Here is a 24,522-nt window from a genome sequence, read left to right on the forward strand (position 1 = left end):
CTCTGTGCCTGCCAAGGACGATCCTAGCCCCACCTCCTACCGGGCGACTGATGGCTCTGCTCCTGCCAGTGACAATGCTGGCTCCACTTCCTGCTGGGCGGCTGAAGACTCTGCCCTGCACAGTGAATAGGCCAGGTGCCTCTGCCTGGCTACACCCACAACAAACCCAGGATGAGGGGAAATTCCCTGCATGGACAAAGGGATCAAAGCCAAAAAGGGGTACAAGAGAAGGACCCCTGAACCAAGAATTTAGATCACTTCTGACAAGGAAACCTGAACCAAGGACAAGAAGCCTGCTGATCCAAGGACTTGCCTACCCCTTCTGCCAGTGTGCTGTTTGCTGGGGGGAATCCTGCAGTCACTTCTTTATTTTTGCCAAGGAGCCAGGAGAGAGGAACTGTGTGTGTACTCTCAACTTTGCTAAAGAAAATCTCCAAGGGCTGGAAGAGTGCCAGCCTCCTGTTGAAGTCAAAGGGCCAAAGGACTTCATTTATTTGCTAAAAGTGCTTGTTGCTGGAACCTGAAAATCTAGCACCTCTGAAGAATCCAGCAATCTCGACGCCGACGGACGCCGCCGAATCCAGCTCGACATCGTGAGTAACGGCTCCAGTGTCCCGCTTCCTCGACGCCGGCCGCCGGGCCCGATCAACGCCAGTAGCGACACCAGTGAGTAGCGAGTTCGGCTCCACCTCCAAGTGACCCCGTGTCGACGCCGCCGCTGATCGCATCGACCCCGAGCCCTCTCGACGCCGTGAGCGCTGCTCGCTCTTGCAACATCATCATCGACATCGACGCCTTATCCTGCTTCGCCTCGTGAGCGCTGCTCCTGCCTGACATCTGTCTACGCCGCTGCAGATCGCCCCGACTCCGAGGCCTGATCGACGCCGAAGACGCGACGCCGGACATCTCGACGCCGCTGATCATCGAGTGCTTCACTTTTCCAAGGTACTGTGTTGTGGGGGTCTGTGCGACTCCGGGCTTGACGTAGCGCTCCTCGCGGTCGACGCCGAACCTTTGGATTAACTTTGCCTCGACGTCTTGTGACTCCCGTGTGGGTTACATTGTTGCCAAGAACTGTGTTTTAAAGAAGAAACTACGCTTGAACTATTATTTTTCCTTCCAAGAGTATTTATTAAGATTGTGGTATATTTTTGTCGTTATTTGGTCTTGTGCTAAGCCTTATATAAACATCCTTATTTTTATAATACTACTGTGTGGTGTCCATTTGTAGTGTTTTCACTTTATTACTGTATGTGGTCATAAATGCTTAACGCACTGCCTCTGAGATAAGCCTGTCTGCTTTGCCAAGCTACCAAGGGGGTGAGCAGGGGTTATCTAAGTGTGTGATCCCCTTGCCCTGACTAGAGGAGGTGAATCCCTATTTGTCAGAAGTATATACCTCTGCCAACTAGAGACAGCCAAGTCTAACATAGGTGGGTCAGCGTTGAGGATTTGTACTTTGCATGTATGACCCATGTGCAGTGATTAGTGTGAGCTACATAATGAAAGCAGACCATAGCACAGCCACAATCTATTTTGGTAGGATTCTATTTTTGTTCTCCGCTTTTCTGAAGCTTGATTTTTTAACACTGCCAGTTTTAACCATGAGTGATGCCGGAGTCACTCCCCTTGTTGTTGTGGAAGGATTTGATAGAGCTAAGATAAGCGAATACAAGTTAGAGGAGCTAAAATCCTTTTGCAAGCAGTTTAAAGTTCCTACCAAAGGCCTCAAGATTAAGGAAAAGTATCTCAAAGCTTTGCAAGCCTGGTTAGAGGCCATTGATCCCTCTGACGTGGTGGTGGTACCGCCAGGGGAAGGGGATGAGGAAGTGCCAGTGAATGGGCACGTGTCTTCTCCCGGTAGCAGTGTTTCCTCTAAAGGTCTTTCCCCTGAAGAAAGAGAAGAAAGGGAGAAGGAGCGTGCATACAACATGGAAATGGCAAAACTTAAGATAAATGGGCAGTTGGAAATAGAAAATGCAAGAGGTAGGAGAGAAGCTGATCTGGAGATCAAAAGGTTGGAGTTTGAAAGAGAAAAGTTAGCTTTGGAGCGTGACACAAGGTTGAGGGAGATAAAGCTCAAGGCTAAGAGTTTAGAATTGAATCCCTCTGGTGGCAGCATCCCATCTGTGCCTGCAGAAAGTAGGTTTTATTTTCCCAAAGATGTGATCAAAGATTTTCAGAAGAATGAGGATATTGGTCAATGGTTTAAAGCATATGAGTTAGCATTGTTGGCCCACCGGGTCCCTGAGAAGGATTGGGGAGCGGGGTTGTGGGGTCGCTTTGTGAATGAGGGGAGAGATACCCTGTTGGACATGCCTGTTGAGGATAGGATGTCTTATGCTCATATGAAAGATGCTTTAATGTTAAGGTATGGTCTAACCCCAGAAAAGTACAGACAAACCTTTAGACAATGTAAGAAATTGCCTGGTACTACGTGGGTTGAATATGTGTCATTTTTTTGCAGAGCCATGGATGGTTGGGTAAAGGGCAGCAAAGTGGAAAGTTATGATGCTCTATATGATTTGTTTGCTTGGGAGCACTTGTCTAATAACTGTTTTCCAGAGCTGCGCCAGCACCTTATTGGTAGCAAGATATCTAACCCTAGAAAACTTGCTGAGGAGGTGGACCGCTGGGTCAGTACCAGGGTCCACAAGGGTCCAGTGGGAGACTCAGTCAAAGGTGGTCAGGGTCCCCAGCAGAAGAGTGGGGGGACAAGGGTAAACAGAGGGAGTTCCAGAAAGGGCCCCAAAGTAATCCCCAAGGGAACCATGGGAAGGGTTCCCAGCCTCCCCCTGTGAAGAATCCAGGGGCCCCGACAGGTAAACCTGTTCATAGGGGCCCGATAACCTGCTACGTTTGTGGGCAGGTGGGACACCGTTATTATGATCCCCAGTGTCCCATGAAGAACTCTAATGCACCAATACGTGCACCCCCCGTCAGTTGGCAAGTGTAGCCCTGGGAGGGGAGGAGGTGGTTGCCCCTGGTGGGAGGGGTCCCGCAGAAATGTCCCTGGTCTCTTTAGGAGACATGGAAATGGTCCCTCCACCCCCTCTGCCTAGTAACACTAATAAATATAGGCAGTGGATGACCATTAATGGCCATACAGTGGAAGCTCTCAGAGACACTGGAGCGAGTGTGACAGCTGTCAAGTGTCACTTGGTGTCCAGAGAGCAGGTGGTTCCCCACGCATTCTACCCTGTGATAGCTGCTGACAACTCCCAGAGAGAGTGTGAGGTAGCTCAGGTTCCCTTTGAATGGGGGGGAGTTTCAGGTACTCTTCAAGTTGCTGTAAGGCCTGCCATGCCTGTTGATTGTCTCCTGGGCAATGATTTGGAAGACTTCCCTTGGGCTAAGGTGGAGCGAGAGACACATTTGAAAATGTTGGGTGTGCCAGAGTGGGTGTGTGCAACCACTCGATCGATGACAGCAAGAAAGGGTGTTGATGGGGTCCCGGAGCCTGAAAGTATGGCCCAAGACCCAGCTGTGAAGAGAAGAGGCAGTAGGCGTGGGAAACCGGCCCCCGTAGTTCCCGTGGTCCAGGAGGAGGCAGACCCTGAGGGGGATGCCCTGGTGCCCACAGGGGGACAAGTTGCTGAACTGGGAGACCTGCCCGAGCTGACCCACTGGCAGCAGGATGGTGGTCCCTCCAGGGAAGAATTCTGTGCAGAACAAAAAGTGTGCCCTTCTCTTGTATGTATGAGGCAGCAGGCCTCAGCCCAAACCACAGGGGATCAGTCAGGATCACATTTTGTGTCTACTGGGAGACCGACCTCCTGTATAGCGAGCCTAAGGCTGCTGAGCCTGGGTCAGCCAGTGTGCTGGTGGTACCCCAGCGCTTCAGAGCCTTCCTACTGGGTTTGGCTCATGACGTTCCGTTAGCTGGACATCTGGGGCAGGACAAGACCTATGACAGGCTTGTCACCCATTTTTATTGGCCTCAGATGAGAAGGGATGCAGACATCCATTGTAAAACCTGTCACACTTGCCAGGCAAGTGGGAAAAGCGGAAGGAAGCAGAAGGCCCCCCTCCAACCTTTTCCAGTTGTCAGTACCCACTTTGACCGGGTGGGGATTGACATTGTTGGGCCCCTGGACTCCAAGACAGCCCTGGGCAACAGGTTCATCCTGGTCTTGGTGGACCATGCCACACGGTACCCGGAAGCCATCCCTCTCAGAACAGTGACGGCCCCCGTGGTGGGAGGGGCACGAATGGGTGTTTTCTACCGCATGGGGTACCCCAGAGAGGTGGTGTCAGACAGGGGCACCAACTTCATTTCCAATTATATAAATGTAAATGTAAATGTAAATGTCAAGGTATTTGTAGAGCGCACTGTCACCAAGCGGTTTCCTGGCGCTATTACTCATACCGCTGTGGAACCCTTCCTGGCTTTCCCTGTGAAGTATCCACTCCTGGGCACCCCCAGGGTGAAGCCAGGCATCCTAGCACTGTTGGGGCCGGTATGGAGGTTAAGCAAGCTATTGCCCAGAGTTGCAGCGTGGGGCCCATGATTAGAATAGGCACTGAGGCGAGAATTGTCCGGTCTGAGGAAATTGAGCCCAAGACCCGCTGAGGCGGGAATTGAACCCTGGTCCCAGGCCAGAACTCTGCATCGTGGTCTGCCGCTCTAACCATTGAGCCACACTCCTCCATATGAAGTCTCTGTGGAAGGAGTGTGGGGTAACCTACAAGTTCACCACTCCTTACCACCCTCAAGGTAATGGGCTGGTAGAGAGATTCAACCGGACCCTTAAAGGCATGATCATGGGTCTTGAAGAACCAATGAGGTGTAAATGGGACGTCCTCTTGCCATGCCTGCTGTTTGCTTACCGTGAGGTGCCACAGAAGTCTCTAGGGTTCAGCCCATTTGAGCTTTTGTATGGACACCCGGTAAGAGGACCTTTGAGTCTGGTCAAAGAAGGCTGGGAGCAATCTCCCAGGAAACCTCCCCTGGATGTATACAGTTATGTTATGTTATGTTATGTTAATATTATTTTTATAGCGCACAGCTGCCCCAGCAAAGGGGCGTCCTGGCGCTTAGACAGGTACTATAACATAACACACAGAAGGAAAAAGAAGAGGGCGGCGGCTACTCAGAAACAGGGAACAAGAAAGTTTTAATAGCGCGCCTGAAGGTGGACAGATCATTCAGAGCTCGGATGTGCACCGGGAGCGAGTTCCACAGCCCCGCAGCAAGCACCCGGTAGGAGCGGCCACCCATTCTGCTGAGTTTGAAACGGGGGCAGACTGCCAGATGAAGAGCCTCTGATCCTAAAGATCTCGAAGGGGTGTAGGGGATAAGCAAGTTGGCAAGAGCCGGCGGCAAAGAAAGTTTCATGATTTTAAAGGCCAGACAGAGCGCTTTAAACTTGATCCTCTGTCTGACCGGTAACCAATGTAGGGCCGAGATGGTGCCCGAAACATAACAATGTTTGGGAAGACCAACAATGGCCCGCGCCGCGGCATTTTGTACCCTTTGAAGCCTGGATGCCTCAGTCTGGTTTACCCCTAACATCAGCGCACTTCCGTAGTCCAGCCGGGATAAAACCGAGGCTTGGACCACGAGCTGCCGGGGGGAGGGTCAAAATATTTCAGGACCGGCCTTATGCCACCCAAGATACCGTAACAGGTGGCTGCAACCTTCTTCGTGTGGCCTGTGAAGGTGAGCGCGGGATCCAGCCAAATTCCTAGGTTTTTCACTTCGGAGGCTGGGATAGGAATAATGCCCAGCTCTGGAGGCCACCAGAGCTCTCCCCATAGCTCAACATATTTCCCCAAGACCAACACTTCAGTTTTGGTGGCATTCAACTGTAAGCAATTGGTACGAAGCCAGCTCGCTACTGCCACAATTCCAGCTCCGGATCTGGGGGCCTCCACTTCAGGGTCTCCACTCAGTGTCACCGCCAGCTGCGTATCGTCAGCATATGAGGTCATCGTCAAACCCCACTGTTTGACGACTGCAGCTAGCGGTTTCACATAGAGGTTGAACAAGGTGGGGCTCAACGAGGAGCCCTGTGGGACCCCCAGGCCCAAGGGATGAATAGTGGATTGGCAGGGTGGTATTGCCACTTTAAAGGTTCGATCTGAAAGGAAGGATCGAAACCACTGAAGAGCGGTGCCTGCTACTCCAGCTTCCTCTAGGCGTTGAATCAATATATGGTGGGACACAGTATCGAAAGCAGCGCTCAGATCTAATAGCAGGAGCGCTGCCGTACGTCCGGAGTCAAGCACGAGGCGTAGATGCTCGATAATATAGAGCAAAGCGGTCTCGGTACTGTGTCCTGGCCGGAAGCCATTATTGCTGGAGTCCAATATCTGATTACGGGCAAGGTGATCAGACAAGATCGAGTTAACATGGGCTTCGGTAACTTTAGCAGTCCAAGGCAGAAGAGATATGGGGCGGTAGTTCTCAGGCAAAAGGGGATCGGAATTTGCCTTTTTCAAGATTGGGGTAACTACCGCCTGCTTCCACGAGGAAGGGACCGTCCCAGTTGACAACAACATGTTGATTAAAGTGAGTATTGGAGCTCGACACAGCAGGGAAAGCTTACTGATAAGAGCTGGCTTCAGCGAATCGAGAGGAGAACCTGATTTAACGCTGAGGCTAAGTTTGTCAAAAGCCTCAGTAGACAGATCAGGTAAGAAGGTCAAAGTCTCATACCCCAAGGAATTAGGGTCAACTAACTCTGGATCCGGCCGACACGGGTCAAATCCTCGGTATATTTTCGGCACTTTCTCCAAAAAGAAGGTTGCCAAATTCTCGCAGTGGGAGTCAGTGCAGATCTCTGCCGAAGTAGCTCTTTTATTCATAAGGTCTTTCAAGACCTTGAATATTAATTTAGAGGTTACATGCTGGCCTTTAGGAACCAGACTAGGCGCTTCAGAGATCTTGCTCAGGCAAATCTGGAGGCCAGCCAGGAAGAGATGAAGCGGTGGTACGACCGGAATGCCACTCTGGTAGAGCTTCAGCCTGGACAAGAAGTTTGGGTCATGTCCCCTGTGGAACCTTGTGCGCTCAAGGACAGGTGGACTGGACCGTTTAAGGTTGTGGAGAAAAAGAGCGATGTCACCTACCTGGTGGACTTGAAATCTCCCCGGAACCCCTTGAGGGTCCTGCATGTCAACCGTTTAAAGCCCCACTTAGAAAGGCCCGAAGTGGGCATGCTCCTAGCTACAGATGCTGGAATGGAGGAGGAGAGTGAGCCTCTTCCTGACCTCCTGTATGCAAAAGAGCAAGATGGGTCAGTGGGTTGTGTTGTCTACTCTGACACACTGACCCTTGAGCAGCAGCAAGATTGTCGCCAACTGTTGGGACAATTCCCTGATCTGTTCTCCTTGATTCCTGGTGTCACTCAGTGGTGTGTCCATGATGTGGACACCGGGGACAGCACTCCTGTGAAGCACAAGGCTTACAGGGTGACTGACAAGGTCAGAGCATACATCCAGGAGGAGGTCTCCAAAATGTTTGCCTTAGGGGTGGTTGAGTCCTCAGCAGTCCTTGGGCCAGCCCAGTGGTCTTGGTCCCGAAGGCTGCGGCGCCTGGTGCTTCACCAGAACTTTGGTTCTGTGTGGATTACCAAGGACTCAATTCAGTCACCAAGACTGACGCGCACCCCATCACCAGAGCTAATGAGCTCATAGATCGGTTAGGGGCTGCCCGGTACCTTAGTACGTTTGATCTAACGTCTGGGTACTGGCAGCTAACCCTGACTGATGGGGCATAAGAGAGGTCAGCAATCTCCACCCCAGATGGGATCTACCAGTTCCGGGTTATGCCCTTTGGGATGTAGAATGCCCCTGCCACCTTCCAGAGGTTGGTCAACCAGGTATTGGCTGGACTGGAGGACTTCAGTGCTGCCTACCTGGACGACATCGCAGTGTTCAGCGCCAGCTGGGAGGAACACTTGCGCCACCTCCAGGAAGTGTTGTTGGCCCTGCGCAGAGCAGGCCTCACAATCAAGGCCAGTAAGAGCCAGATTGGGCAGGGTTCAGTGGTGTACTTGGGGCACAGAGTAGGGAGCGGCAAGGTGGCCCCCCTGCAACCCAAGATTGATACAATCCTGGCTTGGGCACCGCCCAAAACCCAAACTCAGGTGAGAGCCTTCTTAGGTCTCACGGGTTACTACAGGAGGTTTGTCAAGGATTATGGTAACATTGTGCACCGCTTGACTTTGCTGACTTCCAGGAAGCAGCCAAGAAATGTGATCTGGACTGACGCCTGTCAGACAGCCTTTGACAACCTGAAAACTGCAATGTGCACAGCACTTATACTCCAGGCACCCGACTTTTCTAAAGAATTTGTTGTCCAGACGGATGCCTCAGAGCATGGCGTGGGGGCTGTTCTAGCTCAGGTGAATGAAGAGGGCCGAGACTTACCTGTAGCCTTCATCAGTAGGAGGTTACTTCCCAGGGAACAGAGGTGGAGTGCGATAGAGCGAGAAGCATTTGCTGTGGTCTGGGCGCTGAAGAAGCTAAGACCCTACCTGTTTGGGACTCACTTCCGGGTTCAGACAGACCACAGGCCCCTCACATGGTTGATGCAGATGAGGGGTGAGAATCCAAAGCTGTTGAGGTGGTACATTTCCCTACAGGGGATGGACTTCACGGTGGAACACCGCCCTGGTACAGATCACGCCAATGCTGATGGTCTGTCCAGATTTTTCCGCCTTAGTGATGAGGACTCCCTAGGTCAAGGGTAGTTCTCCCCACATTTCAGCTGGAGGGGACACGTGTTAGACCTGACATCATTGGCCTGAGTCTCTCCTCCATTTTTTTCTGTTTGCCTCCTATGTTTACAATGTTTTTGCTGGTATATTGCTTTGGGCACTGTGCCACTGCGGATCAGTGCCACAGTGTAAGTGCTCCCTATGTGAAATTACTGTATTGATTGAATTCCATGTTTGGCTTATTTGGTTTACTGTCAGTCCCTAGTCTAGCGCACCAGGAGTGCCGGGGCTTGTAAATACAAATGCTGCTCGTGGGCTTGCAGCACATGTTGTGCCACCCACAAGAGCGGCCTAGTAAAAGTATGTCTCAAGGTCTGCCACTGCAAGACCTACGTGCAGTCTAGTACTGTCACGCAGACTGCGCAAGTACACCTACTTGCCAGTCCCTAAACCTTCCCTTAACTACATGTTAGTCACCCCTATGGTAGGCCCATGGGCAGCGTTCATTATAAGCATAAGGTAGGACAGGCCTGACTAGGTTGGCATGTCCTAATAGTGAATTACAGCCATATTCGTTTTTCACTATTGTAAGGTTATCTGCTCTCCATCAGTTAGAATGGGCTGCCAGGATTATTAATGCTATAATCCTAGCTGGCTCGGGGAGCATGGTACAATGTCGAGTTTGGTATCCCTGAACTCAGGGTTTAATAACGCATCCGTTTGTGTGGATGGTTTTTGGACTCTGGGTTTGAAAATAGCACTTTTAGAAAGTGGCTATTTTCTTGTCTAACTATTACTGGTTTCTGCTGGTTTGGTGTGTGTGTGACAGGAGCTGGGTGGCTCCAGAGGTCTGAATGAGTCAGTGTGGGGTGAGTGGGGCGTTTGCATTGAGAGTAGGGGAAGAGTAGCTCCTGATAGCCTGCCCTGCCTGACACAATGCTGGCTCCACCTCCTGCCAGGCGACTGATGGCTCTGTGCCTGCCAAGGACGATCCTAGCCCCACCTCCTACCGGGTGACTGATGGCTCTGCTCCTGCCAGTGACAATGCTGGCTCCACTTCCTGCTGGGCGGCTGAAGACTCTGCCCTGCACAGTGAATAGGCTAGGTGCCTCTGCCTGGCTACACCCACAACAAACCCAGGAAGAGGGGAATTTCCCTGCATGGACAAAGGGATCAAAGCCAAAAAGGGGTATAAGAGAAGGAACCCTGAACCAAGAATTTAGATCACTTCCGACAAGGAAACCTGAACCAAGGACAAGAAGCCTGCTGATCCAAGGACTTGCCTACCCCTTCTGCCAGTGTGCTGTTTGCTGGGGGAAATCCTGCAGTCACTTCTTTATTTTTGCCAAGGAACCAGGAGAGAGGAACTGTGTGTGTACTCTCAAGCTTTGCTAAAGAAAATCTCCAAGGGCTGGAAGAGTGCCCGCCTCCTGTTGAAGTCACAGGGCCAAAGGACTTCATTTATTTGCTAAAAGTGCTTATTGCTGGAACCTGAAAATCCAGCACCTCTGAAGAATCCAGCAATCTCGACGCCGACGGACGCCGCCGAATCCAGCTCGACATCGTGAGTAACGGCTCCAGTGTCCCGCTTCCTCGACGCCGGCCGCCAGGCCCGATCGACGCCAGTAGCGACGCCAGTGAGTAGCGAGTTCGGCTCCACCTCCAAGTGACCCCGTGTCGACGCCACCGCTGAGCGCATCGACCCCGAGCCCTCTCGACGCTGTGAGCGCTGCTCGCTCTTGCAACATCATCATCGACATCGACGCCGTATCCTGCTTCGCCTCGTGAGCGCTGCTCCTGCCTAACATCTGTCAACGCCGCTGCAGATCGCCCCGACTCCGAGGCCCGATCGACGCCGAAGATGTGACGCCGGACATCTTGACGCTGCTGATCATCGAGTGCTTCACTTTTCCAAGGTACTGTGTTGTGGGGGTCTGTGCGACTCCGGGCTCGACGTAGCGCTCCTCGCGGTCGATCTCGAACCTTTGGATTAACTTTGCCTCGACGTCGCGTGACTCCCGTGTGGGTTACATTGTTGCCAAGAACTGTGTTTTAAAGAAGAAACTACTCTTGAACTATTATTTTTCCTTCCAAGAGTATTTATTAAGATTGTGGTATATTTTTGTCGTTATTTGGTCTTGTGCTAAGCCTTATATAAACATCCTTATTTTTATAATACTACTGTGTCGTGTCCATTTGTAGTCTATTCACTTTATTACTGTATGTGGTCATAAATGCTTAACGCACTGCCTCTGAGATAAGCCTGTCTGCTTTGCCAAGCTACCAAGGGGGTGAGCAGGGGTTATCTAAGTGTGTGATCCCCTTGCCCTGACTAGAGGAGGTGAGTCCCTATTTGTCAGAAGTATATACCTCTGCCAACTAGAGACAGCCAAGTCTAACAAGGGAGAACAGATCATAAAACTGTCCCAGCAGCTGGAGAGAGTCATTCTGTTGCTCATGGGTCAGGGTGGAAGAGAGGTTAACGCCATCCACTGACCCATCTTCCTCTGATTCTGACAGGAGGTCAGGAAGAGGCTCAGTCTCCTCCTCCATTTCAGCATCTGTTGCAAAGAGCATGCCCACTTCAGACCTCTCTAAGTGGGGCTTCAGGCGGTTGACATGTAGGACCATCAAGGGGTTCCTAGGAGACCGCAAGTCCACCAAGTAGGTAACTGGACTCTTGCGCTCCACAACCTCAAAAAGTTCAGTCCACTTATCTTGGAGCGCAGTGGGCTCCACTGGGCCCATGACCCACTCCTTCTGTCCAGGTTGAAGCTCTACCAGAGTGACATTCTGGTCATAGCAGCGCTTCATCTCCTCCTGGATGGCCTCCAGATTCGCCTGAGTGAGTTAAATGAAGCGCCTGGTCTGGTTCCTGAAGGCCAGCATGTAGCTATTTACTTCCTGGAGAGGTTTCCTGGGAGATTGCTCCCAGCCTTCCTTGACCAGACTCAGAGGTCCTCTGACCGGGTGTCCATAGAGAAGCTCAAAGGGACTGAACCCTAGAGATTTCTGTGGCACCTCCCGGTATGCAAACAGTTGGCATGGTAAGAAGACGTCCCACTTATGCCTCATGGGTTCCTCAAGACCCATTATCATGCCTTTCAGGGTCCGGTTGACCCTTTCAACCAACCCATTTCCTTGGGGGTGGTAAGGAATGGTGAACTTGTAGGTTACAGCACACTCCTGCCACAGGGACTTCATATACGTAGAAATTAAGTTGGTGCCCGGTCAGACACTACCTCACGAGGGAATCCTACTCGGGAGAAAATTCTCATCAGTGCTTGTCCCACCACAGGGGCTGTCACTGTCCTCAGAGGTATGGCATCCGGGTACCGGGTGGCTTGGTCAACCAAGGCCAGTATGAACCTGTTGCCCATGGCTGTCTTGGGGTCCAGTGGCCCCACAATGTCAATCGCCGCCCACTCAAAGGGGTACTGACCACAGGGAATGGCTGGAGAGGAGCCTTGTGCTTCCTCCCACTTTTTCCACTTGCCTGGCAAGTCTGACAAGTCCTGCAATGAGTATCTGAACTCTTGCGCACATGGGGCCAATGAAGGTCTTCTCCTGCCCCAAATGTCCCGCTAAAGGCACATCATGAGCCAGCCCCAGTAGGAAGGCTCTGAACTTCTGGGGTACGACCAGCACACCGGCTAACCCAGGTTCAACAACCTTAGGCTCACTATACAGGAGACCTTTCTCCCAGTATATCCAATGTGATCCTGACTGATCACCTGCTGCCTGGCTTACAGCCTGTTGCCGCAAGCCCACAAGAGAAGTGCATTCTTTCTGCTCCTTGCAAAATTCTTCCCTGGAGGGGCCTCCTTCTTGATGGCAATGGGTCAGCTCAGGCGAGTCCCCCAGTTCAGCTATCTGTTCCCCGGTAGGCTCTAGGGCATTCACCTCAGAGAGTCTACCTCCTCCTGGGCCGTGGGAACTTTGGGGGCCAGTTTCCCGCACCCCTGCCACTTCTCTCTTCGGCAGGTTCCTGGGTCCTGGGCCTCCCTCTCAGGCTCCAGGTCCACTCGAGAACCCCTACTGGCTGACATAGACCGGGTGGTCACGCACGCCCAGTCAGGCAGTCCAACCATCTTCAAGTGAGTTGTTTTCTCTACCTTTTCCCAAGGGGAGCTCTCCAAATCATTTCCATCAAACAGTCAACAGGCATAGTCGGCCTCACAGCTACCTGAAGAGTACCAGAGACCACCCCCACTCAAAAGGAACCTGAGCCATTGGACAATGACTCTATGTGTTGTCGACGTTAACAACTCGGCAAAATGCATGAGGGACAATTTGCTCTTAAGACACCAGGTGACACCTGACAGCCGTCACACTGGCTCCTGTATCTCTAGGAGCCTCCACCTTTTGGCCATTGACAGTCACTCGCTGCCCATATTTCTTAATGTTCCTGGGCAGCAGAACCTCTGAGAGCATCTCACTGTCTCCTAAAGAGACTAAGTTCATCTGTGCGGTACCCCAACCCCCTTGGATATCAATCTCCTCCCCCAATGATACACTAGCCATCTGCAGTGGGTGCTTGTTTACCAAACAGGCAGCACCTGGTATCATTCGCCTTATGACCCAGGTCACTACACTTGTAACATTTAAGGGGCCTCCGGGGAACAGAACTACCTGTTGGGCCCCTTGCTTTATCTCAGGGGGAGGCTGGGAACCTTTCACGGCGTTCCCTTGGGGACTACTTTGGGGCCCTTTGTGGAACTCCTTCTGTTTACCCATGTCCCCCCTACTCTTCTGCTGAGTACCCTGTCCACCTTTGGATGAGTCTCCCATGTGACACTTGTGGACCCTGGTACTGACCCAGCGGTCCGCCTCCTCAGCAAGCTTCCTAGGGTCAGCAACTGGATCAGCAACTGCGCGGACGAACTCGCCCCTCTGAGGACCACGCCCAGCAGACCCGGCAGCAAGAAAGCCCCGTGGTTCACCGACGAACTCAAGAGCTCCAAGAAGAACTGCCAAGCCCTCGAGAAAGTCTGGAGAAGGGAACCTACACCGGACAACAGGACCTCCTTCAAGCTTGCCACCCGGAAGCACCACCAGCTGATCCGCGCCGCCAAGAAAACAGCATTCAAGGACCGGTTGGACAACAACGCACACAACTGCAAGGAACTCTTCAACATCGTGAAAGAGCTTTCCAACCCCAGCACAGGAAACAACGACATCACCCCATCGCAAGACCTCTGTAACTCCCTCGCTTCATACTTCCACAACAAGATCGCGGACATACACAACAGCTTCAACAACCAATCAACGCACACCATGACCGAACAACCACCCCCCACCACCACCCTCCACGCCAGGACCCCGATCAGCACCGAAGACACCATCCGCACGATGAACTCCATCCACTCCGGATCACCGACCGACCCCTGCCCTCACCACGTCTTCAACAAGGCCGACGCTGTCATCGCACCCCACCTGCGAGACATCATCAACACATCCTTCGACACCGCCACCTTCCCTGAGAGCTGGAAACACGCCGAACTCAGCGCTCTGCTCAAGAAACCAACAGCGGACCCCACCGAACTCAAGAACTACCGCCCCATCTCGCTCCTCCCGTTTCCTGCGAAAGTCATCGAAAAGACCGTCAACAAGCAGATGGCCGCCTTCCTCGAGACGAACGGATCCCTCGACCCCTCACAGTCCGGCTTCCGAGCCAATCACAGCACCGAGACCGCCCTCATCGCCGCCACCGATGACATCCGAGCCCTGATGGACAATGGAGAAACAGCGGCCCTCATCCTCCTAGACCTCTCCGCGGCATTCGACACGGTCTGCCACCGCACCCTAGTACAGCGCCTCAGCAACATCGGAATCCAGGACAAGGCGCTGGAATGGATCATCTCCTTCCTCGACGGAAGAACACAGAGAGTCCGCCTACCACCGTACAAGTCAGAGGCCTCCGAAGTCATCTGCGGCGTCCCTCAAGGATCATCTCTGAGCCCCACCCTCTTCAACGTCTACATGAGCCCCCTCGCGGCCATCGTACGCAAACACAACCTCAGCATAATCTCCTACGCCGACGACACCCAGCTGATCCTCTCCCTGACCAACGACCCCGCCTCCGCCAGAGCCAACCTGCACGAAGGGATGAAAGAGGTAGCAGAGTGGATGACAACCAGCCGCCTGAAACTGAACTCTGACAAGACGGAGGTCCTCATCCTGGGCTCTTCACCCTCCGCCTGGGACGACTCCTGGTGGCCTCCCGCCCTGGGCGCCGCACCCAAACCGACAGACCATGCACGCAACCTGGGCTTCATCCTGGACTCCTCCCTCTCCATGGCCAGGCAAGTCAACAACGTCTCCTTGGCGTGCTTCAACATCCTACGCATGCTACGGAAGATCTTCTGGTGGATCCCCACTGAGACCAGGAAGACCGTCACCCAGGCCCTCGTCACCAGCCGACTGGACTACGGCAACGCCCTCTACGCCGGTACCACCGCCAAGATCCAGAAGAGACTCCAGCGGATCCAGAATGCCTCAGCCAGACTCATCCTCGACATCCCACGAACCAGCCACATCACCGGACACCTGAGAGACCTTCACTGGCTCCCCGTCAACAAAAGAATCACCTTCCGCCTCCTCACCCACGCACACAAAGCCCTACACGACCAAGGCCCGAGCTACCTCAACAGCCGGATCAACTTCTACGCCCCCAAACGCCACCTCCGATCAGCCAACCACGCCCTCGCCGCCGTCCCCCGCATCCGAAGAGCGACTACAGGAGGAAGGTCCTTCTTCTACCTGGCCGCCAAGACCTGGAACTCCCTCCCGACCGACCTGCGCCTGACCCAAGACCACCTCTCCTTCAGGAAGAAGCTGAAGACCTGGCTGTTCGAGCAGTATTGCCCCCCCCCCCCCCCCAGCGCCTTGAGACCCTACGGGTATGTAGCGCGCTCTATAAGTGTCATTGATTGATTGATTGATAGGGTCAGTCAGCTTGCTATCTATCAGATGCTGATGCAGCTCTGGAAAAAAAAAATATCAGACAAGTACTCCCATGCAATCAAATCAAAGAGACCTTGAAAATCATTAACACTGCTGCCCTTTACCCAACCATCCAATGCTCTGCAAAAGAAAGTGACATTTTCAACTCAACTACTGTTTTCTAACTTTTTGCATTTGCTGAACCTCTGCCTATAGAGCTCAGGTGTCAAGCTATATCTAGACATCAATTAATCTTTCATGTGGCTGTATGAGTTGTGGACTTCAGAAGGCAAGTCTAACAATGTGTCCCGCCCCTCACTAAGGAACCTTTTTCACAACCCCGCTCCCCAATCTATCTCAGGGACCCGGTGGGAAGACATGGCTACCTCATAGGCTCTGAACCACTGACCAATATCATCATTTTTGTAAAACTCTTTCACCACATCCTAGGGAATATACACTCTACTTTCTGTATGTACTGACGGTATGCTGCCACGAGAAGGAGTAACCTCCAAACTTTTGGTTTTAAATTCTAACTCCCTCAAAACCTGTTCATGCTCAAATTACATTTTCTTTTCCTCAAGATCTAATCTTCTATTTTCTAATTCCAGTTGCCTATTCACCTTGAACTTGGTTATCTCCATTTCATGCCTTCTTGATCTCTCTCTGTCCTTCAACTCCTCTGGAGACAGACCTTTGCCAGAACCAATGCTCCATGCGGGGGAAGGTACATTCCTTCCTCCTGGGCCCAATGGCCCTTCCTGTTGTACTTATGCATTATCATCCTCCTCAGTTTCAAGAGTTTTCCTTGCTTCTACCCGAGCCCTCAGCGCCTTGTAGAATTCTTCTTTTACTCTAAATCCAGAAGTGGAAACATTGCATTTCTTGCAAAAGTACTTCAGCTGCTTTACTGTGTAGCATTCCAGCCTATCTTCTCCCCTTTCGCAATTAAGGGAGGCTACAGATTCTGCTCTCTCTACTACAACTGAATCAGGCATCTTTCAAAAATAGGCAATCCATAAATTCAAGAAGGAATCCACTAAAAATATGTGGTATCGGTATGGTCTGCACTCACTAAGTAGTGTTCACCAGTCACTGTACATGAGTCACAAATGCAAATCCAGAATCCCTTCCGCTGCCTACCAATGTTAGATTTGGGGGTCTGTAGTTGGAAAGGTAGGTACTTGTGAGAAATAGGGACCCTCTCCTCTAGTCACGATAAGGGGATTACACTCCTAAAATAACCCCTGCTATCCTTCTAGGTAGTGTGGCACGAGCAGTCAAGGCTTATTACAGAGGCGTTGTAAGTTAAGAAGCTGTGACCACATTACAGTACCCCAGTGACAACACTACACTTCCTCAGAAGGCCCAAAACAGCAGAAGGCACTTTCAAAGAACTCTGCGGAGTTGGGGAGGGTGAAGTATGTTGTCCCTGAGACTTCAGCAGGAGGCAAACTCTTTTCCAAGCCCTTGGAGATCCTTCACAAGTTGAAAGCAAAGTACACAAAGTTCCTTTCTCCTTCCTTTGGCAGTAAGGCAACCACTGCAGGCCAATCCCCCAAGCAGCACTTCAGCTTGGGACTAGTATCTCCTCAGTTTCTTCAGGTTCCTCTCCTCAGTAAAGGTTATTTCTTGTAGTCCGAAAGTGATCTAATTTCATGGGATTCGGGTCCCAATATTAATACCCCAAAATCCTTTGTTCTCTGAGTGAAGAGGGGCCCGTAACTGGTCCAAACCAGTTCCTGAGCACTTTGTTTACCAGACTTCTCCTTTCCTTTCACAGTGCAGGGCATAGACATCAGATGCCCCACAGGAGGTGGAGCCAGCATTGTGGAAGGCAAGTACAGACCTGGAGCACTTTGTTGACAGGACTCCTTCTCTTCTTTCAGTGTGCAGAGCAGAGACATCAGCCGCTCCCCAGGAGGTGGAGCCAGCATTGTGGAAGGCAGGCACAGCCCTATTCAGAGTTCAGTTGCAACTCCTCCCTCCCATCTAGATGCAGATCTCTCTATTTACCACTGGGTGACTCAGCCTGTCTCTTGTAATCCCCCAGCCCTGTCACTCACAAAACCAGACAAATGTATACACAACCTAGCAGGGGCAGGTTTAACTGGTTAGACAAGCAAATACCTACTTTCTAAAAGTGGTATTTGCAAACACAGAATATTAAAATAAACTTCACTAAAAGATGTGTTTTATTATTCTAAGATCAGGCATACTAAACTCGAATTTCTACCATATCTATAACATGTAGCAATTCTAACAGCCCATTCTGGCCTATAGAGAACACGTAGCCTTGCAATAGTGAAAAACGAAAATGGCTGTAGTTCACTACTAGGACATGCCACTCTCACCAGGGCTTGTCCTACCGTATATTTAAAACGCACCCTGGCCTTGGGCCTACTATAGGGGTGACTGATATGAAGAAAAGGGAAGGTTTGGGGACTGGCAAGTGGGTGCACTTGCCCAGTCAGAATGACAGTACCAGACTGCAAACAGGCTCTCCAATGGCAGACCTTAGACACCTTTTACAAGGCTGCTTCTGCAGGCCCATTTATATCTGTTTAGATTTTGTTGGATGAATGTTAGCACTTTATAAGGTAATTGAGTTCCACACGGCCGCATCCAACGAGGGTATAACCCCTCAGTACCTAAACTTTTCCGTTCTCGTGTGAGAGTTCTGTCAGGTTACTGAAGGCTTCACTATTACGTCAATTTGCAAAAGTGTGGAAATTTGCTCATCACTGTTTGCAGTGATAGTTTTTTGCTGCAATCCAGAAAAAAATACAATCTGGTTAAAACAAGTTTTATGAAAAAATCGAGTAAGAAGACTATTTTGGATTATCATCAACCTTCTGTCCTGAAGATGGTCTGGTGGTCTAACTGACACAGACCGAAACGTCAAGTACGGCATCTTTTTCTTCATGCATTTGTTGTTTTGAATTGACGAAAAGATGTCAACATAGTTGTTGTATAGGTCAATTGTTGTCACCTTATAAACCATGTATGGTTGTGTCTAATCCTCCTTATTCCCTGATTGATTTATTGATTATATATTAAATATATGTATATTTTGAAGTAGATGTTTGCCCTGTGTGTCACTCTATAATTGGTTTTTGATATTTGATTTCTTTCCTCAAATATCTATTGTGTTTGATTAAATCTGTTGTTCACCACTACTTAGGGTGTAACCTTGATGAATAGCTTTGAGATAATATCTCTATAAATCCTTTGTAGGCAAACCTTTTCTTTTTTCAAAACTTCATTGCTCAAGCCTCCAAGGGTATATTGGGTTCCCCACTCCTTTTTAAATTGGAGTACCATAGAGCTGCTGCTGTCGACTTACCGCCTGCAGGGGTTGCATTAGATTTACTTCCCACATGGGAGGGCCTTCCATGGTCATCTTGACTGCACCGCAGTAAAACCCCTTGTCATACATCTTTTACATCCTGCAAGGGACAGTCTCTATGATAAAATACGCAAGGGGACTTTTACCTATTTTTAGGTCGAGCCTTGCATTGCAGCGCACGCGCTGCTTGCTTTGCGTGGCATGCAGTATTCAGTATACAGTGGAAGCTTTGTGGAAGCTCTGCCCACTCTCTGCCCATTTCATTGGCTTAGACCCTAAATGCTGCCTTCCGATTGGTTTTAGGCTTGTTAGTCCCTCCTCATGACGGCCATGTCGTTATTTGTATCCTTCCATGGGTACTGACCCCTTTACTTCAAACGCTATTTATTTCTCGTGTAGCCCCCTCCCGCAGTCCGTGACTTATTGGCCCCCCTCTCTCCCATTCGGGCCTGCTCAACGCCCGCACTCCTATTTCCAATGCAATAGATCTTGCGTAAATTCTAGTCCTATTGCATTACTAATGCTTGTTTTCACTGCAGTAGTAAGGCCTGATGAAGGTGGGGCTTATGTGGCGCGTTACATAAACAAACAATACTGCGGCTGAATGGCTGCTCTGATTTGGCAGCGTTGGCCCGCCACAGCCGCCTCCTTCCAGTGGGTGGATGGTAGAATAGATTCACAGGCTCAGGGTATCCTTTTACTTACTCCATGCACAGTGGAGTATTGTTTCCTTTCCTTCAGTCACTGTCTTCGTGCCCCTCCTGCATGACGCATTTGCCAGAACCAACGTGAGGTATTCATGCTCCTGCTCCCCAAACTATATACCTGGGTGCGAACACAATCCACTGATGCGACCGCCGCAGGGAACAGTGCTGTAGAGTTGAACATGTTCCGTTTACTGTGGCGCAGCACAGACTGGTAACATGACCATCATTTTTGTGACACACTCCAGCAATGCATCACTTTTGCGCTTACAGATACGTCTGAAATACTGATGTATCTGTAAGTACTTGCAACATAATACATCATATATTTAATATGACGCATGAGCAGAAGACTGAAGGCCTCATTTATGAGGCCATGCGTCACTTTTACGCCACCGGTATGACGCAGTGAAATTCATGAGATATCACTGCATCACTTTTATGATGCTGTTGCGTCCAAATCTTGTTCCTGTTTCACAGCAGGAGTAACACTGATGCAGGCCCTTTCACATGGGCCTGGCCCCATGTGAAAGGATGCATTGCTGGAGTTGCTTCATTTTTGTGATACACTCCAGCAATGCATCACTTTTGCGCTTACAGATACGTCTAAAATAGTGACGTATCTGTAAGTACTTGCAACATAATGCGTCATATATTAAATATGACGCATGAGTAGATGACTGAAGGCCTCATTTATGAGGCCATGCGTCACTTTTACGCCACCGGTACGTCACTTTTTGTGACGCATCAGCAGCGTAAAACATGCACCTTATTGAGTTATAGTACCGTTTCACCAGGCACGCAACACCTGCAACAGGGGACATGCAGGATTAATCAAGACGAAATGGTGTGCGGTAAGATAATTATGCATGTGTCACAACCTCTGGAATCTTTAAGGGAGCAATGAGTTGTCAAGAATTTTCAGAAGCTAGTCTATATCACCACCTCCCCTGACATCCCCCCCTTATCTATCCCCAGCGCCAAGCAGGACGCTGGCCCGAGCCACAGTCAGGGAGTCTAACCCCTGCCTTGATAAATTGCGCACCTGTTTACCAAGCAGGCCTTTCCTTCTATACACCCCGCGTGGGATCACTTTTATGTGTGCAGTAGATGGATCTCCTTGGGTGCTTTGAAGAAATGTTGTCTTTCAAAGGGAGGCGCATATCTGGTAAGGTACATGTTGCAGAAAAAGTCTTGAACATCCTTGGGTGGTTCCACCAGGGGTTGTTCTGCATGATGCTCAGGCCTGGGGCGAAGGAGCGGCTTCAGTATCAGGAACACCAGAGAGGTAGAAGGGATTATAAGCAGTCAAACAAAAGTATTTTCCAGTTGAACATATGGTGAGCTTTGCATCTTCAAGCTGAACTCTTGGTCTGGTTAGAGGAGGAGATAGATGAGCAGATTGTACTCAGAAGTTCTCGTAAGAGGAGGCTACCTGCCAAACTTAGATGATTTAGCAGTTGTTCTTAATTATTCTCTTAAGTAAGGGTTCAGAATTATGTGTTCTTGTGTTATTTTCTTATATGCAATGTCTATGCTGTGAAGGAAAAGACAGACATGTTCTCTCTTTATTATATTGTATGTTTTATCCTTTCTCTCGCTGCGGCAGGTGGGTTATTTTATTCCTATGTGTTAATTATGTTTCCTCTTATTGTCCATTGTTTATTCTTAAATGCAATGTTTACATTGTGAAGAAAAAGACATATGTAGTATTCTTTCTATCTTGCCACCTCATGGCATGTTCTGTGACGTGCGGGGAGGTGGTTGGGTGACAAGAGACTCGAGCTGATTTTTGCTGTGTCGGCAGCTCATGGGGATTTCTCCTTAAAATTTAACTTGCTTTGAACCTTCGCCTCCATACCTTGATTATTCATACCCCACTTCCCTGCACACCACAGGAACCGATCCCATGAAGTCCGGTTTGGTGGCTTGCTGCTCCCCGATGACCTTGACTCGGCACCAAAGCAAGAAAAGGTAAGACAGCTCCAGAGGGTTAGATCTGTCCACCCAGCTAGTTTAGAGACACCAGGAACTAGCGGTGTCACAGCCTACCAATATCAGGGATGCCGTACCCCCAACAGCAAACACTGAGAAGAGTCCACTCTGGACTCCCGAAGCACCAGAAGCAAGCACCCATTGAGGGACATCAAGACACCCGAGACCCACTTCCTGAGTGACTCCAGTGTGGCCATTGTGGTAGATAGCCGATACTCTTGCTCAGTGGTTGAGACAGAGGCTATCTCAGGAGTGAAGTCACTTGGATTTTGTCTATCCTTCTCCTCTCACCGTCGTGTGTTGGTTTGTTGGTGTACAGGCCTCCTGGTCACCTTAGCTCCTTTTATGAAGACCTTCATCTGGCTATGTCCCCATTGATTATGAAATATAAGCACTGCTTACTTCTTGGAGATTTTAACATTCATATGGATGATGCTGAGGCTGCGGATTCCTTGAAGCTTCAGGATGTAACTAGCACTTTTGGTCTTTCCCCATATATTCTTTCCGCCACCCATTATAAAGGTCATATTCCGGACCAGATATATTCTTCGCTTCTTATTATGTCCTAACCTCCGGTACCCCTGGTCTGGTCGCACCACTACTTGCTGAATTTTGATATACCTAATATCTCTAAGACAACTAGTAGCAGTGTAGACTCACAGTCTACAGTTTTCCGCCCCTATCATCGGATCACGGCTGATATGTTGGAGCGCTCTTTTATTATGCATCCTTGCCAACTCACGGGTGAGCTGGAAGAGGATCTTGCCACCTTTCAGTCATGGCTTCTTCAGCGCTTTGATGAGTTAGCACCTATTCCCATTCTGCCCAAATCTGGCCGACGTACATCAGCTCCATGGTTTACTCCTGCACTCCATGACACCAGAAGGAGTTGCAAGAAGGCCGAAAGAGTATGGCTTCGCTGTTACGATGCGGCATCTAAAGTGACGAATAAAGTCCTCATCAAGGACTATCATAAAGCTATTGTCGCTGAGAAGAATGTGTACTTTGCTAGAAGAATCGATTCAGCGAGTAACATTAGTAAAGAAATTTTTAGAATCGTTAAGGAGTTCACCTCCCCTGCGGCCTTAATTTCTAAACCCTCCTCATCTAAATCGAAGGTCAAGCAATTGGCAAATTTTTTCTCGAATAAGATCTTAAGCATTCAAGCCTCTTTTTTGCCTGATATTCCTACGAATGAGCTTTCTTTAATTTCGTCTGGAATATGTTCCCTCCTTGACAATCAGTATTCCCTCCCTGATAATCACATGCTTACAACTTTTCCCCCTCTATCTCTTCAATTGTCATTGGATCTGTTACTAAAATTAAAATCCGGCTCTCCATCGGATCCTTGCCCTGCTAAAATGTTAGCCAAGATGGCCCATGTTATCAACCCTTTGGTTAATCCGATTCTCAACGCCTCTCTTGAAACCGGTATTGTCCCCAGTGCATGGAAAAAGGCGCACATCGTCCCACTGTTAAAAAAAACCTAACCTTGATCCTTTAGAGCACTGCAATTATAGACCGATCTCATTGCTCCCGGCTCTGGCTAAAATAGCAGAGAAGCAGGTACATTCTATTCTCTCCAGCTTCCTTGAAGCTCGAGATATCCTGCACCCTACTCAATCTGGCTTCCGCTCAAATATGAGCACTGAGACAGCTCTATTGGAAGTCACCAAGTCTATTAAGGAGGTTACGGACAGTGGTGGGAAGGCGATGCTGGTGCTATTGGACTTGTCGGCGGCCTTTGATACCGTCCCTCACTGCCGTCTTCTTCCAAGACTCCAGGAGATTGGACTAGGAGGGACGGTATTCAATTGGTTTAAGTCCTTCCTGTCCGACCGCCAACAATTGATCTGGGCCCCCCCTTTCTCAGCTGCTGTTCCTCCTTTGGTTGTAGGAGTGCCACAGGGGTCGGTGTTGAGCCCCACTCTCATTAATGTTTATCTTTCTCCCTTGGCTGAATTGGTTGAGTCGCATGGAGCGCGTATTGTGTCGTATGCTGACGACACGCAGCTCCTCTTTACCTGCGACAAGAATACTGAGTTCGTCGGCAATTCTATCAGGAGGTGCCTTGAGGCCGTTTTTTCCTGGTTTCAAGAGAAAGAGTTAAAATGAAACTCGGACAAGTCAGAGATTATTTTCTTTGGCTGTCCTCCTGATGCTCACTGGAAATCCTGGTGGCCGGCCGATATGCATCCTCCTGCATCACCCACGTCAGTGGCAAAGAACCAAGGTATTACGATCGACACTGGTTTAACTTTTAAGCCCCAGATTCTTAGCCTAGTTGGCCAATGTTTTGCCTTGTTGCGTACTCTTAGGAAATTTCTTCCTTTCTTCTCCCAAAGTCATAGGAGAATTACAGTCCTGGCACTGATTGGTTTCAGGCTCGATTACTCTAATATACTATATCTGGGCCTTCCGGAGTACCTTCTTGCCACCTCCAGACAGTTCAGAATTCTGCAGCGAGGGCCATTTTTGGCCTCAGCCGCAGGGCTCATACCTCAGCTCTCCTCTATTCGCTTCATTGGCAGCCGGTGCAGAAGCGTATCCATTTTAAAACTTTGACCATGGCCTTGAAGTCACGGTATTGGTGCTGTTTACTTAAGGAAAAGATTTCAATTCTATTTTCCTTCTAGATCTCTTAGCTCGGCCTCACAAGCTTTGGCCATTATCCCATCCATCAAATGTGCGCATGTTGGCGGACGTTCCTACAGATTGCTGGCCCCTCTACTTTGGAATAAATATCCCTTGTCTCTTAGGAAGCTAAACAATCTGCTGTCCTTTCGAAAAGAACTTAAGACTTGGCTTTTTGGCTTATAGTCATCTATGTTCCTGACCTCTCCTCTACAGATCTGTCTAGTGC

This window comes from Lissotriton vulgaris, unplaced genomic scaffold, assembly GCF_964263255.1.
Source record: "Lissotriton vulgaris unplaced genomic scaffold, aLisVul1.2 SCAFFOLD_1446, whole genome shotgun sequence".
Taxonomy (NCBI): Eukaryota; Metazoa; Chordata; class Amphibia; order Caudata; family Salamandridae; genus Lissotriton; species Lissotriton vulgaris.